This window comes from Myotis yumanensis, unplaced genomic scaffold (genome assembly GCF_028538775.1).
Source record: "Myotis yumanensis isolate MYYU_CA2020_CCGP unplaced genomic scaffold, mMyoYum1.0.hap1 SCAF_3, whole genome shotgun sequence".
Lineage (NCBI taxonomy): Eukaryota > Metazoa > Chordata > Mammalia > Chiroptera > Vespertilionidae > Myotis > Myotis yumanensis.
In genome coordinates, this window is record NW_027223754.1 from 206,306,153 (window position 1) to 206,320,622 (window position 14,470).

Consider the following 14,470-nt stretch of genomic DNA (forward strand, 5'->3'; position numbering starts at 1 on the left):
GCCACTGTCCCCTGCAGGCTCTGCTCCCCTGGCCCCTGGGGGAGGCCCAAGGCCACTGTGTCTAGTCTCCCCTGACCCTTTAGATCAGGCCTCTCTGACCCTCTCCCTCGTGGCAGGGTCAGTGCCTCGGAACCACGGCGACCTGTTCGAGGAGGCCCTCCCTGGTGGCCATGGCCGTCTGTGGGAGCACAAGGTTGTGGGCGTTGGCAGAGAGAAGCCGGCTGTTCCCTCTCTGGGCCCCTTTCCTGTTGACAGCAGATCTTTCTTTTTTTTTTTTTTTTTTTTTTTTTAAATACACTTTATTGATTTTTTACAGAGAGGAAGGGAGAGAGAGATAGAGAGTTAGAAACATCGATGAGAGAGAAACATCGACCAGCTGCCTCCTGCACATCTCCCACCGGGGATGTGCCCGCAACCCAGGCACATGCCCTCGACCGGAATCGAACCCGGGACCCTTCAGTCCACAGGCCGACGCTCTATCCACTGAGCCAAACCAGTCTCGGCATCCTGTTGACAGCAGATCTTTCTATAGAAAGCCCAGTGTCGCCTTCACACAGAAACGTCTGAAAACTGAAGGGACGCAGGTTGAGTGCGTGCCAGGCACCGTGTGGGCACCTTCCCGGCCTTTCCTGTTTGATTCTCACACCGGCTCCAGGAATCACCACCTGGATTTTACAGATCAAGAAACAGGAGGGAAATGGCTCCGCCTGTAAGTGGTGCAGCTGATGGGCTTTTCCTCTTTGCCCTCCTTACCCCCCCCAAGGCATGGCTGGGCATGGACCTCAGAGGACAGCATGGCCCCTCCATGAGTCCTGCTCATCCTGAGGAAATGTCCATGGGCGCAAGGGCCATCTCCCCCAGTGTTTCAGGGAGGGGCAGCAGAGTGATGATGGTACTGCATGAGGACCACACACCAGAGCCTGACATAATCCCCCAGCAAAGGGCTGGTTTCAGAGAAGAGGAAGCCAAGGTGAGGGGAGAGGCAGGCCTTGCACCAGGCAACTCAGGGGAGGGGACAAGACTCAGAGCAAGTGTCAGAGTTGGCCTCTGGCCCTGTTTACAGTTATTTTTTGTCTTGTTATTCCTGTAACCTGCCTTCCTCCTGGTTCCTACCCCTTTCACTGGCCTGACTGGTGCTGGACACAGCACATGCCCTGTGAGGAGCAGAATCATGCCAGACCCACAGGAGTGGAGTCCTGTTGTCGAAAGGGTCCTCTGATAAGAACGAAGAAAGGACCCCAGACGAACGTCCGTGGCCTCGGTGAACACGGTCTCCTGGCGGAACAATGAGGGTGGGGGCTACAAAGCCACATGCGGTGAGCTGGGCTGCTATTGGCATGAGCTGAGATCACCCCACTTAGGGACCCAAAAGACCCAGTGACTTTTACGTAGGGCTCAGCTGGACCCCCGACATCACAAGAAAGGTCACCTGGGATGACTACAGCTTGGAGGAGGGGTCTTGGACAAATTCTTTGTTCAATAAGCCATCTCAGCCCCCAGGTGAGCCCCACCCAGTCTGCCTCCCTCAGGATGTGAGGAAAATCCCCACTCAGGGGAAAAGTAACCCCAAAATCACAGGAAAAGGAGTCTGGCATGTGCCACCAGCATCACCTGGTGGGGGCTGGAGGAGTCACCAGCTGGAGGCACTCAGCCAGCACCCTCACCCGGCCCGGCCCAGTCTCTCCCACACGTGGGGAGGGGAGCTTGGCTCAGACACGCTGGACAGGAAGCGTTTTGTGTCCAGAACAGGGACCCCATCTCCCTGTCCTCCTCCTGTTTATAGGGCAGTGGGAGTGGGCAGGGAGCATGTAACCCAGGGGGCTTGTGCTGTCATCAGAGTGACTCAACTACAGGCACCTTGGGCTGCACAGCAAAGGGCACTGCACTCTATGCCAACAGCACCTACCAACATCACGGAAAGTGACCACTGGTCTCAGCCCCTCATTGCCAGGCTGCCAGCATCACCCATATTATCCCAAAGCTGGGACCTGGCTCTGCAACCCCACAGGCCCAGGGAGCCCCTGCTTCATGCCTGTGGCCAGGTGAGAGGAGTGAGACACACATGAAGCTCCCTTGTCAATGGCAAAGTCCTTGAGAATGAGGAACAGGCGTTACTCATCTTCTCCCCAGGGGCAGACAAGGACTAGACACTGAGAAAACACTATGTGGCCCCTGCATGTTAGGCTCAGTGGATAGAGCCTAAGCCTGAGGACTGAAGGGTCCCAGGTTTGATTCCAGTCAAGGGCATATGCAGGGGTTGCGGGCTCCCAGGAGGGGGCATGCAGGAGGCAGGCAATCAATGATTCTCTCTCATCATTAATGTTTCTATCTCTCTCTCCCTCTCCCTTCCTCTCTGAAATCAATAAGAATATATATTTATTTTATAAAGAAAGCCTCCATCAGCCCCTCCTGCTCGGGCTCCCGGGCCTCCTGTCACTGCTGACATGGGAAGCAGCTTCTTCGTGGCACTGTCCCCCGGGTCCCCAGGCTGCAGACACACAGCTCCATCAGGTCCTGTCCTCAAAGAGCTCACATTGAAGGCACGAGCCCCCACCATACACCTGACACGGCAGTGGTGACAGAGGACAGCCCAGCCTGGTGGGTCAGGGACAGGAAGGGCTGCCAATGCAGCGACACTGGAGCTGGACCCTGGAGGGTTACCAGGTTGGCAATGAGGAAGGGCATCTGAGGCAGGCAGGACAGACAGCGTGAGGAAGTAGGGCAGGCCCACAAGACGCAGACCATTGCAATGTGTGAACGCATGATGCGTGCTATTGCCCAGCTTGCACAGAAACATTTAAAAGTGATAGACAAAATTATCCTCTTTCCATTTTTTCCCCACCCTTTGGTGGCTGCTGCTGCTCACCTGTCAGGGAGCCCAATAGAAGGGTGAAAACATGCAGATTCCTTTGTGAGACATCACGCCAGGGAGCTGGCCCCTTTGTTCAGCCTGTCAATTCATCTTTCTCATTCACTTTAAGAAAAGGCAGATGTTAATGTTTTTCCTATTAAGAGATCATTTCTCTTTAGAGTGCACGGTTATTTTTTCCTTCCTTGGCCTACTCCTGCTTTATAGATAACGGCAGTTTAGTGGTGGAAAGATTGAGGATTGGGGCTCAAACGATCCTGTATTTGAATCTTAATTCTGCCACTTGCTAGCTCTGGTCTTGACCTTTAGTCTCCCCTCGCCTTAGTCCTTTCATCTCTATTGATGAGACTAATATACTACACAGGTCTGTGTTACCAAATACACAGGGCTGTGGTGGGGATTAATGAGAAAACATTTGCCAAAGGACCTCGTATAGTGCCAGTGCATATTAAGCACTCAATAAGTGGTATTCACTACTGTTAATAATTATTCTAGCTTATAGGAGAAGATAAAGATATACAGCTTTCACAGTGCTCTACAAATAGTACCATGTTTCCAGGGGTTTTGACTGTATCAGCCAGGATAGTCTAGGTTTAGCTGCAGTAACAAACTCTCCACATGAGCCACAAAGGTTACCTCCTGATCACAATGCAGTCTGCTCCTGTAGTCCTCCCTCCTAGTTCGAGCACATTGGAGCAGCCAGTCTCTGGAACATTGCCGGAAGAGAAAAGGGGTCTTCTATCAGCATTAGATGCTGTGACTTAGAATTGACACATATTATTTCCACTCAAAAGTCAAGGGTCAGTGGCAGGCATGGCTCAGTGATTGAGCATTGACCTATGAACTAGGATGTAATGGTTTAATTCCTGGTCAGGGCACATGCCGAGGATGCTAGTTCAATCCCCAGTAGGCAGCCCACCAATTATTCTCTCTCATCATTGATGTTCATATCTCTCACTCCCTGTCTCTTCGTCTCTGAAATTAATAAAAATATATTAAAAAACAAATAAACAACAACAAAAGAAGACAGTGGTCAGAGCTCTGGTTACACATCCCACCCAACCAGAAGGAGGACAGGAATATAATCCTACTATGTGTCTAGGAGCTGGGGAGGTGGAGAGGGGGGAACAAGAAAAAAATGACCAATAGACATAGTGACTACCACAATGATTTTGAGAACTACTGCCCCGCCCAGAGGGATGGGGTAGACAACAGGAGGGGGTAGGAGGCAGAGGGGACCAGGAGAACACAGAGGGGCCTGCACGGCATGAGATCTGAGTCAGTGGGCAGGGCTGAGGCTGGAGGAGCCTTCTGCCCCTGCTCATCTGGACTCAACCCAAACTCATCCTGGCCATTGTGCTCTGGAGGCCAACAGCCAGCGCTGCCTGGAGGTGAGAGTCCCTGCTCTCAATATGGATGGTTACTGTGAATGTGACCTGCCGCCCTGGCCTCCAGCTGATGGACTAAAGTATTTCTCTGGCTCCACCCCTCCTGCTCTGCTGGTTTCCGGGACCTACTGGACTCTTCTCACAGTTTCAGGAGCCCCAGGAAGTATGAGCTGTGCTCTCACCCAGACCCTTTCCTGGTGCAGCCATCGATAGACGTCACCTCCCCACCTGAGGCTTGTGGGTTTCCTGTTACTGCTGATCTCAAAAGCAGCAGCTCTGTGGCATTGTCCTCCAGGTCCCCGGGCTGCAGACACATAGCTCCAGCAGCAGTGGTGTCTGTGCCAACCACGCCCCTCCCGTCCCTGCAGAGGCTCCTGGCAGCGTCCAGTTCTCCAATGCCCAGCTTTCCGACCACAGCCCCTTTCTCCTGGCAGGGAAGCCGAGTGGCCACCCTGCAGTTCCATCAGTGTCCTTTCAGAGTGGCCCTCCCTCCCAGCCAGAGCCCCTGCAGGCGCAGGTCCTCTGCCCCAAATACTCTCACCCCCACTTCCCTCCCCATCCTCTTCAACCCTTGGTGCCCCATCGTCAGGGAAGCCTTCCTTGACTCCTCACATTAAGCCAAGGCCCTGATATAAAAGTTCTCTCCTTAGTGCTGGTTTGGCAGGAAGTGATGGAGGATCCAGAAGAATCGATATCCACTGTCAAAGGATTTCCAAAGAGCAACCACATTCTTCATGTGCCTCGTGAGAACTGGTACCTCGCCCAATAGGCTGCTCACACATCCTTGTGCTCTTCACAGGGCCCATCAGACACTGGGCCCTAGTGAGGAAGCCTCTGTGTGTTTCCAGCTTGCCCCACTAAGGTCAGGGAGGTCACTGTCATGCTGACCTGAGTGGCCCAGAAAGGAACCTTCTCCTTTGTTCTGTTTACCTTGGTTGACTCACCTTGCTCATATCACTGGAGAGCTGGTGTTTCCTTGTCAGTGAGGGTCTGGTCCTCGCTGTGGCCCACGGAAGGCAAAGCCCATGAGTGCTCTCCGGGGGGCAGTGTCCCTCAGTCCAGCTGCGGGGAATCACTTCCCAAATCAACCCTCAGGGAGCCTTGTCTCAGCTCTGCCCTCAGGGACCCCAGGCTCCAACAGGTCACTTCTGGCTGGTGGAGACCTCGGGCTTTTGTGCAGAGAAATGGGAAGCCCTTGAAGAGCTGGAAGCAGGTGCTTGATAAGATCTGTATCCCTAAGGGCTGTTCTGGCTCAGTGTGGACAAGGGCAGGGGCAGTGCCACAAGGGCAAACACAGGAAGACCGTGTGGAAGCCCTTGCAGGAGGGAAAATGTGAGGGTATCTGGGGAGAAATGTTTGCTGTCTCCCTGTCTCTCTCTGTCTCTCTGTTTATCGATGACCCTGTCTCACACCTGCAAACAGGCCCTTCTCATCTTAATCAGCCTCATGTCCTATAGTGGATCCTGGGTCCCAGCTGCTGGGCGAGGAAGCTGCCTGTGTTCAGCCCAGGCCACCTGTACAGAAGCTTCCCCTGAGTGTCCCAGGGGAGCTTACGGGGCACCGAGGTCTCAGGGACTTGACTGGACGGGAGAGTGGGAGCCCAGTGAGCGAGCAGGAGGAGCAATGGAAGATTTGCTCTCAGAGTTCCTGGAGGACAGGCTCATGGGGAAGGGAAGCCAGATGCCCAGAGCCCAGATGAGCCCGATCATCCACACCACGAAGGCTCAGTGTACCAGTCCACCTTATTGAACCAAAGTCTACAGAACACAAGGTGGGAGGAACACAAGGGTGTAAAATATCATTGTGTCCCACCACCTACCCCACTGATGGAGAGGCTGTGTCTCAGGGCCGGATTGGTAGACCTCCTTGACCTGTTTTCACTTTTCTTTTTTTTAAATTAACCACTGTTCCAACAGCATTTGCAGATTCATTGTACTTTCATTGGTCTCTCAGAGCATCCTGGCCCCAAAGAGCACCAGCAACTTGTCAAATGTTCTACCCATTCCGCTGTCAGCACCACTAACATCACAGCCATCATCATCATCAGCAGCAGCAGCAGCATAATCAGGAAGTCACTGCCTATAGGGGATAACATTGTAATAACTATGAATGATGCCATATGTCTGCTAGACTTAGCAGGTGATCACTTTCTAATCACTATATTGTACACCTAAAACTAATATAATATTGTATGTCAGCTGTAATTGAAAAATTAAAAAATTTTAAAAAAATTTCATGTCACTCCTGAGGGGTCGTGGTGGGGGTGGCCCCGGAGTGGTCAATGAGGGGAAAAGAAGACTTATGTAATACTTTAAACAATAAAGAATTTAAATTAAAGAAAAAAAAGAACATACAAATCCCCTGGCTATAATGCAGTTCTTTAAGAACATACTTTATTATGAACTAGAGGCCCCATGCATGAAATTCATGCACGGGGCGAGGTGGGGGGTGGTGTTTTCCCCTCAGCGCAGCCTGCACCCTCTCCAATCTGGGACCCCTCAGGGGATGCCCGACTGCCGGTTTAGGCCTGATCCCTATATGAGATTGGGCCTAAATGGGCAGTCAGACATCCCTCTCACAATCCAGGACTGCTGGCTCCCAACCTCTCACCTGCCTGCCTGCCTGATTGCCCCTAACCGCTCCCCTGCCAGCCTGATTGATGCCTAAGAGCTCTCCTGCCAGCCCAATTGCCCCCAACTGCCCTCCCCTGCTGACCAGGTCACCCACAATTGCCCTCCCCTGCCAGCCATCTTGTGACGGCCATCTTGTGACCACATGGGGGTGGCCATCTTGTGCGAGGGCATGACAGTCAATTTGCATATTACCTCTTTATTATATAGGATATGTATTTGAGCAGCTCCATTCATAACTCTAAAAGCAATAATTATACCTATTTCAACACAAATCTGAGGTTGTAAGGTCAATGAAGGTTTTTTATCTTTGTTTCCTGATGAAGCCCCAACACCAAACATTTAATAGTATGTTTCTAGACTTATGCCTTGCGCTCCCTAATTGAAAATTTGTTCTATCATTTTTACTGCATTGACAATGTAAGGTTTGGGTAGGGACTGAAAGAGAAAATAAGAGGAAGAATGAATTACCATATATTAATTGGTTATTATTTCTAATAACGAGAACTTCAATGCCTTTAGCTTGTGCCTATGCAGATATAGAAAATGAATAATAAACAATTCATTATCTTTTAGATTTATTTTCTTAATGAAGTTGAATAACTAACTAATGTCTGTCTAATAACATATGAATTTCTATGTAAGACATAAGAAAATGTCTGTAATCTCTTCTTTTGCTTGGGTAGATGTGACCATACTTGGATCTCTTGAATAATTGCTTGGACCACTCCTAAGCCACCCATAGTGTTTCAAGGTCAATGTACATGATCTATTCATATAGGTATGTTGCTCTGTTGATTGTGTACTAATCAGGAAATTGTTAAAACACCTGTGATTATACTTTTAGCTATTTGGTTACACAATCATTACTATTTTTCATTAAACTATATATAGTAATTTAGAGAAAAAAAAAAGTCACTGCCTACCTAAGATGAACTGCTGGAAGACAAAGGTGAGCTGGAATTGTAAAGCAGCCCTGACCGGTTTGGCTTAGTGGATAGAGCGTCGGCCTGCGGACTGAAGGGTCCCAGGTTTGATTCCGGTCAAGGGCATGTACCTTGGTTTCGAGCACATCCCCAGTTGGGGGTGTGCAGGAGGCAGCTGATCGATCTTTCTCTCTCATCGATATTTCTAACTCTCTATCCCTCTCCCTTCCTCTCTGTAAAATATCAATAAAATATATTTTTTTAAAAAAAACAAAAACAAAAAGAGAAAAAAACAAAACAAAGGTGAGCTGTAATTGGAAAGCAGGGCTAGAGACCTGGACCAGGGAGAGACGGGGTTCCTGCTGGGACATTGAACCCTGGACAGGGCCAATCCAGGAGCCACTGTAACTCCCATATCCCCTCTTTTGCCTACTTCCATAGTCAACTTTTTAGTAGTTCTGGCCTTCTCGGTGCTTATTCCTCTACTTTTCTGTCTTTATAATGACCCCAATGTCTTTTTTTAGTCAAAATAAAGACACCCCCCCCCCCCCCGCCCCACTCTCTTGTCCTCTCTCTTCCCTGATTCCAAGTCCAGGTTCCTTCCTTCTCTTTGACCCAACTGCCATCTGCAGGAACCCCTCCTTCACTGTGCTCAGCTATAGAAATATCAAACTCCTTGAAATGCAGTTCCATCCATTTTATCTCTCCAGCTTTTCCCCTTTAACAAGACAAGTCCATGCCTTTGTCTCCCACACACCCTCTCCCTGCACTGTTTGGGGATCACAGAGTCAGGTCCTCCTGTAGACTTGTGTGAATGCGGGTGAGTTCTTCCAACCTCCTCTCCAGCTCCTGGGCCTGCTGCCTCAACTCTTCAGCCAACTGAGCCTTTGAGCCCTCATGTAAGTGCATTGACTCTTTCACTAGGTGGATCACATCCACGAAAAAAAAAACCTGCAGTGGCTATATGAAACATCCTGGCTCCTTTGCTCATGGCCAGAGCAGTGTCTCCAAAAGCTTTCTGTAGCTGTTTGTCTCTTTTGGCTGAGACTGCCCCCGTGCGCAAGAAGCGGGTGGCCTTGACTGCTAAGCGGGGATTGGATTTGGCCAGATTGGAGGCACCAGCATTCTACAATATCTTCCAGGGATTGGAAGCACTTCGGTGCTAAGGAAGCAATTTTGGGTGTGTTGCGACTTAGAACCTCCCCGACCACCTTCTCTGTGTCACTGCCAATTGCCAATAGGTGGCTGGCTTTGGCTTTTGCTGACTTGTTTTTTGAGTATTCCACGATCTCGGTGGTCACACCAGTCACAGCAGCTGCTGCCCCCAGTCCCACCCCAGTTGCCGAAAGCCCCTGACTAACCCCTTCTGACACAGGTGCCAGACATAGGCCAGCGATGGTCAGAAGGCCAGACACAGCGCCGGTGGAAGAGGCCGCCAATTTGGATATGGTGCAGTCCCTGTGCACCTTGTCAACCTCATCTGCAAGTGCATAGAGCTTTCAAATGCATTCCTCAAGGTCCTGTTTCACCTGAGGAAACTCCTTCATAAAGCTCTCCCCATGCAGCTGGTCTGCTGAGGGCATGTCTTTGTCCTCTAAGGACATGAGTGTTTCCAGCTGGTGCAAGTCTGCATAGAGTGAATCTGCCTCATCCCTGTAATAATGAAGGTCAGGTGATTAACGAAGGCAGGTGTATGAATTGCTAAGGCTGATACCCCGATGGGATGAGCTGGTGCAGGAAGCCCTGTCCTCTATGGTGGGAACCTGTCTGTCTACTCAGAATCCCTCAGTTACTCCACATTGGCAGTCACCATTCTGACTGGAAGCGGTCACTAAGCCATACTGCCTTCCCTCTGGTCAGGGTTACTCATGGAGAAGAGAAGAGGGTCCCACAGGGAGATCAGGAACCCTCCAGCTGGCAGACAGGGTTGGAGGACATAATCACCCAGAGCCCTTTTCCCCCAGCAGAGAGGGGATCAAATCAGGGAAGGAAGAAATATGACCCCCAAAACCCCTCCACATGGCCCTCCACTAGGCCCCTGGCCTCCTCAGTCTTCTGCCCAGAATCCTCTGCTGCCTCACTGTAGTCCCAGCCCCACTGCCGAGCCTTCCTTCCAGTCCTCCAACCTGGACCCACCCTTGCTCCACCCAGACCCCGGGATCTGACCCTGCTCCAAGCCTCTCTGGGCCTCCAGACAGGATGACTGTACCTGCTTCCTCAGCCTTGACCCTGCAGTTCACCCCAAGGCCTTCACCATAGTCCTATCAGATGGACTTGCTATTCCATTGAAGAGGGAGATGACATAAGCCCAGAGCCCCAGAGCCGGGCAGAGATACAGTCAGGATTCAACCCAACACGGTCCAGCTTCACTCCAGCTCTTCCCCTTCCAGGCCAGCAGGACCCTGCAGAGTCTGTACAATCCCTTTCTTAGGGAGAGCAGGCTCTCTAGCCACAATCCCCAGGGACACAAACTGTGCCAGGAATTTTCTGGCTTGTCCCAAAGGAAGTCCTGTGTGGCTCTCACATCCAGCAAGAAGACGCTTGGGCCCTGTCTATTCCCAACACCCTTTTAAAAGTTCATGTGAACAGCCCACGTACTATGTGTCAGTCATTAGGCTAAACCATTTACACACATGATCTTATTCTCCTCACAATGAAATAGAACATAAGACAGAGAGTGGTTAAGTAACGGGCCCAAAGTCATGCAACCTGCACTCTGCAGGCCTCATCTCTTCTCAATCTGAGGCCTTTGTCTGCCAACGAATGATATGAAGGAAATGTTCCTCATGGACTGTTGAGAAGGAACTTCTTCAACTCCAAGCACAGGATCCTGCCTGGAGGAGTGTGCCTGCCAGAGGAATCTAGATGCAGGGGAGATGGTGTGACAACACAGGCATCCCCTGGAGGTTACCTGGACAGCTTGGCCGCAGCCACAATTCTCTCCCAGGATTCATCACTCAGCAGGCGTTGAAATTTCTCTTTGTTCCCTGGGTCATTTAAATACTCAACAACATCAACAAAGTCTTTGCCCTCTAGATGGAAAGAAAAATGGATAAGGTTGGAAAAAAGCGAGGTAGAATGGAAATGGAATTGAGTATAAACCAGATGGTTAAATGTTCATCTTCCTCAGTGGCTGTCACCTGGGGGACTTTTTTTCTTAACCTGGGGTAATTTGGTGATTCACCTAGTGTTATAGATTGAACTGTGACCCCCCAAATTTATATGTTGAAGCCCTGACTGCCCATGTGACTGTATTTTGTAATGAAGATTAAAGGAGGTCATATGTGTGGGACCCTATTCCAATATGACTGCTGTCCTTATGAGTGAGGGAGAGACACCAGATCTCTCCCTCCCCCACTTCTTTCTCTCTCTCTCTCTAAAAATTAACATATACATATTTTTAAAAATATATTTTATTGATTTTTTTACAGAGAGGAAGGGAGAGAGATAGAGAGTTAGAAACATCGATGAGAGAGAAACATCGATCAGCTGCCTCCTGCACATCTACTGGGGATGTGCCCGCAACCCAGGTACATGCCCTTGACCGGAATCGAACCTGGGACCTTTCAGTCCAAAGGCCAACGCTCTATCCACTGAGCCAAACCAGTTTCGGCTACATATTTTAAATAACAAAAAGATCTATAAAACAACTGTGTGACTTGTCCTGCCACTTTGGCACACTGGTGAGAGTGTCGGCCTGAGGACCAAAGGATTGCGGGTTCAGTTCCAGTCAAGGGCACATATATAGATTGCAGGTTCCTCTAGGGCAGCGGTTCTCAACCTGTGGGTCGAGACCCCTTTGGGGGTCGAACGACCCTTTCACAGGGGTCACCTAAGACCATTGGAAAACACATATATAATTACATATTGTTTTTGTGATTAATCACTATGCTTTAAATATGTTCAATTTGTAACAATGAAATTGGGTGTCACCACAACATGAGGAACTGTATTAAAGGGTCGCGGCATTAGGAAGGTTGAGAACCACTGCTCTAGGGCCTGAGCCCTAATTAGACAACCAATCAATGTGTTTGTCTCTCATCAATATTTCTGTCTCTTTCTCTCTCACTTCCACTTTCTCTAAAAAATCAATGAAAAAAATATCCTCGGGTGAGGATTAAAAAAATGTGTGACTCTCAGGGATTTGGAAACTCTGGAAATGCAGATAAGGGACTGGGGACTGGTGTATGTTTTGTGTGCACAGAGACAGGTTGTAAATGTGTATCTGCCATATACACACAAGGGACATTATTCTTATTTCACAGAAAAAGAAAGCGAAACTAGGACAAGTGAAGGCCCAAGCCAAGAAGCAGAAAGCTCAGAGGTGGCATCCAAGGTCACCCATCAGACATTTCCTTACATGAGGTCAAAGCCTCCTTATGTTTCGAAAATTCATGAGATTTCTGCATTCTACCCTAGAGTTTACCTATGGGATTTTTTAAAATTTGAAAGTAATATTTCAGTCCACACACCACTGATGAGTAAAACTACCAGGCAAAGAGGATTCTTCCTGCTTCTCACAGGTGCTCCAAGGTGGGCAATGGAGGGGCGTCTTCAGGTGGGTGGGGGTTGGAGCCTCAGCTTTAATTCTGGGATCAATCAGTATTTTCTTGCCCTCCAGGCTGGTCTCCGGGGCTAGAGCTCCCATGGGCACCTCTGACCCCACCCTTGCCCACTTCTTAAACAAGAGGTCATCTTGTTTATCCTCAGGAATCCACCAGCTCCAGCCTCCCTCAGGGACCTGAGAGATTGCTCAGTAGATGCAGGCTTCTGATCTGTCCTCTCCTCCCTTATGCTGCAACAGGAACAAGTTTTATCCTCCCCTGGGGGGTGATTTGGTTGCCTAGAAAATGCAGTGTTGATTTTGGTGGGGGGAGGGTTGTTATTTCCTTTTCTTGCTTCACCCACTAAGGGAACAAGGAAACCAGGACTTAGATGGAGGGAACCCAGAGCATTAAATGGGTGTATTTCTTGAATGTGGTGGGTGTGGGTGTGGTGAATAACAAAGCAGGCCTCTGCAGGGTGTGCCTGAGATAGTCACACCTGGTATGCAGGTATTTATAATTCCTAGCACAGGTCAGGGACCCAGCACAGCTGTGGGTGGTGGTAGTTCTTTTGAGGGGAAGGTTTCCACCAGGAACTAGCAGGTTCCAGGTACAGGGGACAAGAAATTCCCACCTCCCATGGGCTGTCCTGACCTTGTTGGAGACATTGCATGAGTTGCAGAGGATGGGAGGCAGTGAGTAGCCTGAGGAGAGAGCCAGGAAGGAGGCCCTCGCACAGACTCTTGGTTGAGGGGACTCCCATTGACCCCTCTTGGGGGCTCAAGGACACTCATCAAACCCCTTTGAGGTTCTTGATTTCTGTGTAGCTTAACCCAGTTTGGAGGTGCCTCCCTCAATTCTAGATCATAAGCAGGAACCAGCTAGAGAGGAGGAAGCTGACTACCTGGGCAGATCCCGTCAGCTTCTGAGGTCATGGTGTCAGCAGTGGGATCTCAGAGTTTCCCCTTCAGCTCACCAGTCTGTGTCCAGCTGGAAGGAGGTGTCGCTTCACCCTTGGGGAAGAGAAAACAAATTGTGGGGTCGGAGGTGAGCCAGCTGAGCATCAGGGAGCAGCGAGAGGCTCTGTCTCTGGAGTTTCTTTCAGGGAAGGAAGGCCTCAAGTGCCAAGATGGACTCAATCCACTGTGTTTCCCTGTCTGCTGGGCTCTGCCAGCTGCTAGTTAGAGAAGGTACTCACCTCTCACTTCATCCCACTCCAAGCCAAGTGACAGTCCCCTTGTCCTGTTGGGGCAGAAGGAGAAGATCATCAGACAAGGAAACACACAGCTGAGGAGTCTTAAAACCAAAGAAACAATAAAACCAGACACAGAAGAAAAGATGGAAGGAATGTTTTGGAAATGATTTGAGGTTGAGGACATTTGTGTTGACTAATCACTCAGCTAATATTGATGGTGTGTCTACCACAGGCTCCTTACGAGTTCCCTCATCAAATACTCTCACACATTCCACGTGGTGGGCGCCATGGTGGCTCCCATTGGGACGTGAAGGAAACCATCACAAAGTCTAGGTTTTCACCTGAACTCGGGTTAGCCCAAGTCTCACAGTAGTGCTAGAGCTAGGACTCCAGCCCAAGTCTTCCTGATCCCAATCCCATGTTTGTGAGGACTACGCTCTACTCTCTTTAATATACAAAAACATTTATTCATGTGTCTGTGTTACTTGTAAATGACTCTTCACATTCCCAAACAATGTCTTGCACCCTATGCCAAGTCTCTGTGTTGATCAATTCCTGGGGCTGTAGCTTCCCAAGCCTGCACCCTTCTTGCTTCTGCAAGACCCTCATGCCCTAAGGCCCTGGGGTCCTGCAGTCTTGGCCCCATCCCTGCAGCCCTGCTGTGGGCTGCCCAGCCCTCCTGATGCTGCCCATGGTCCTCTCTTCTGCCCACACACACACACATCTTAAAAAAATAACATTAACCACCTTAATCATTTTTTTAACATTTTTTATTTCTTGTCCTATTTTTTAAAAAAAGTAATTTATTGATTTTCTACAGAGAGGAGGGAGAGGGATAGAGAATTAGAAACATCAATGAGAGAGAAACATTGATCAGCTGCCTCCTGCATACATCCTACTGGGGATGTGCCCGCAACC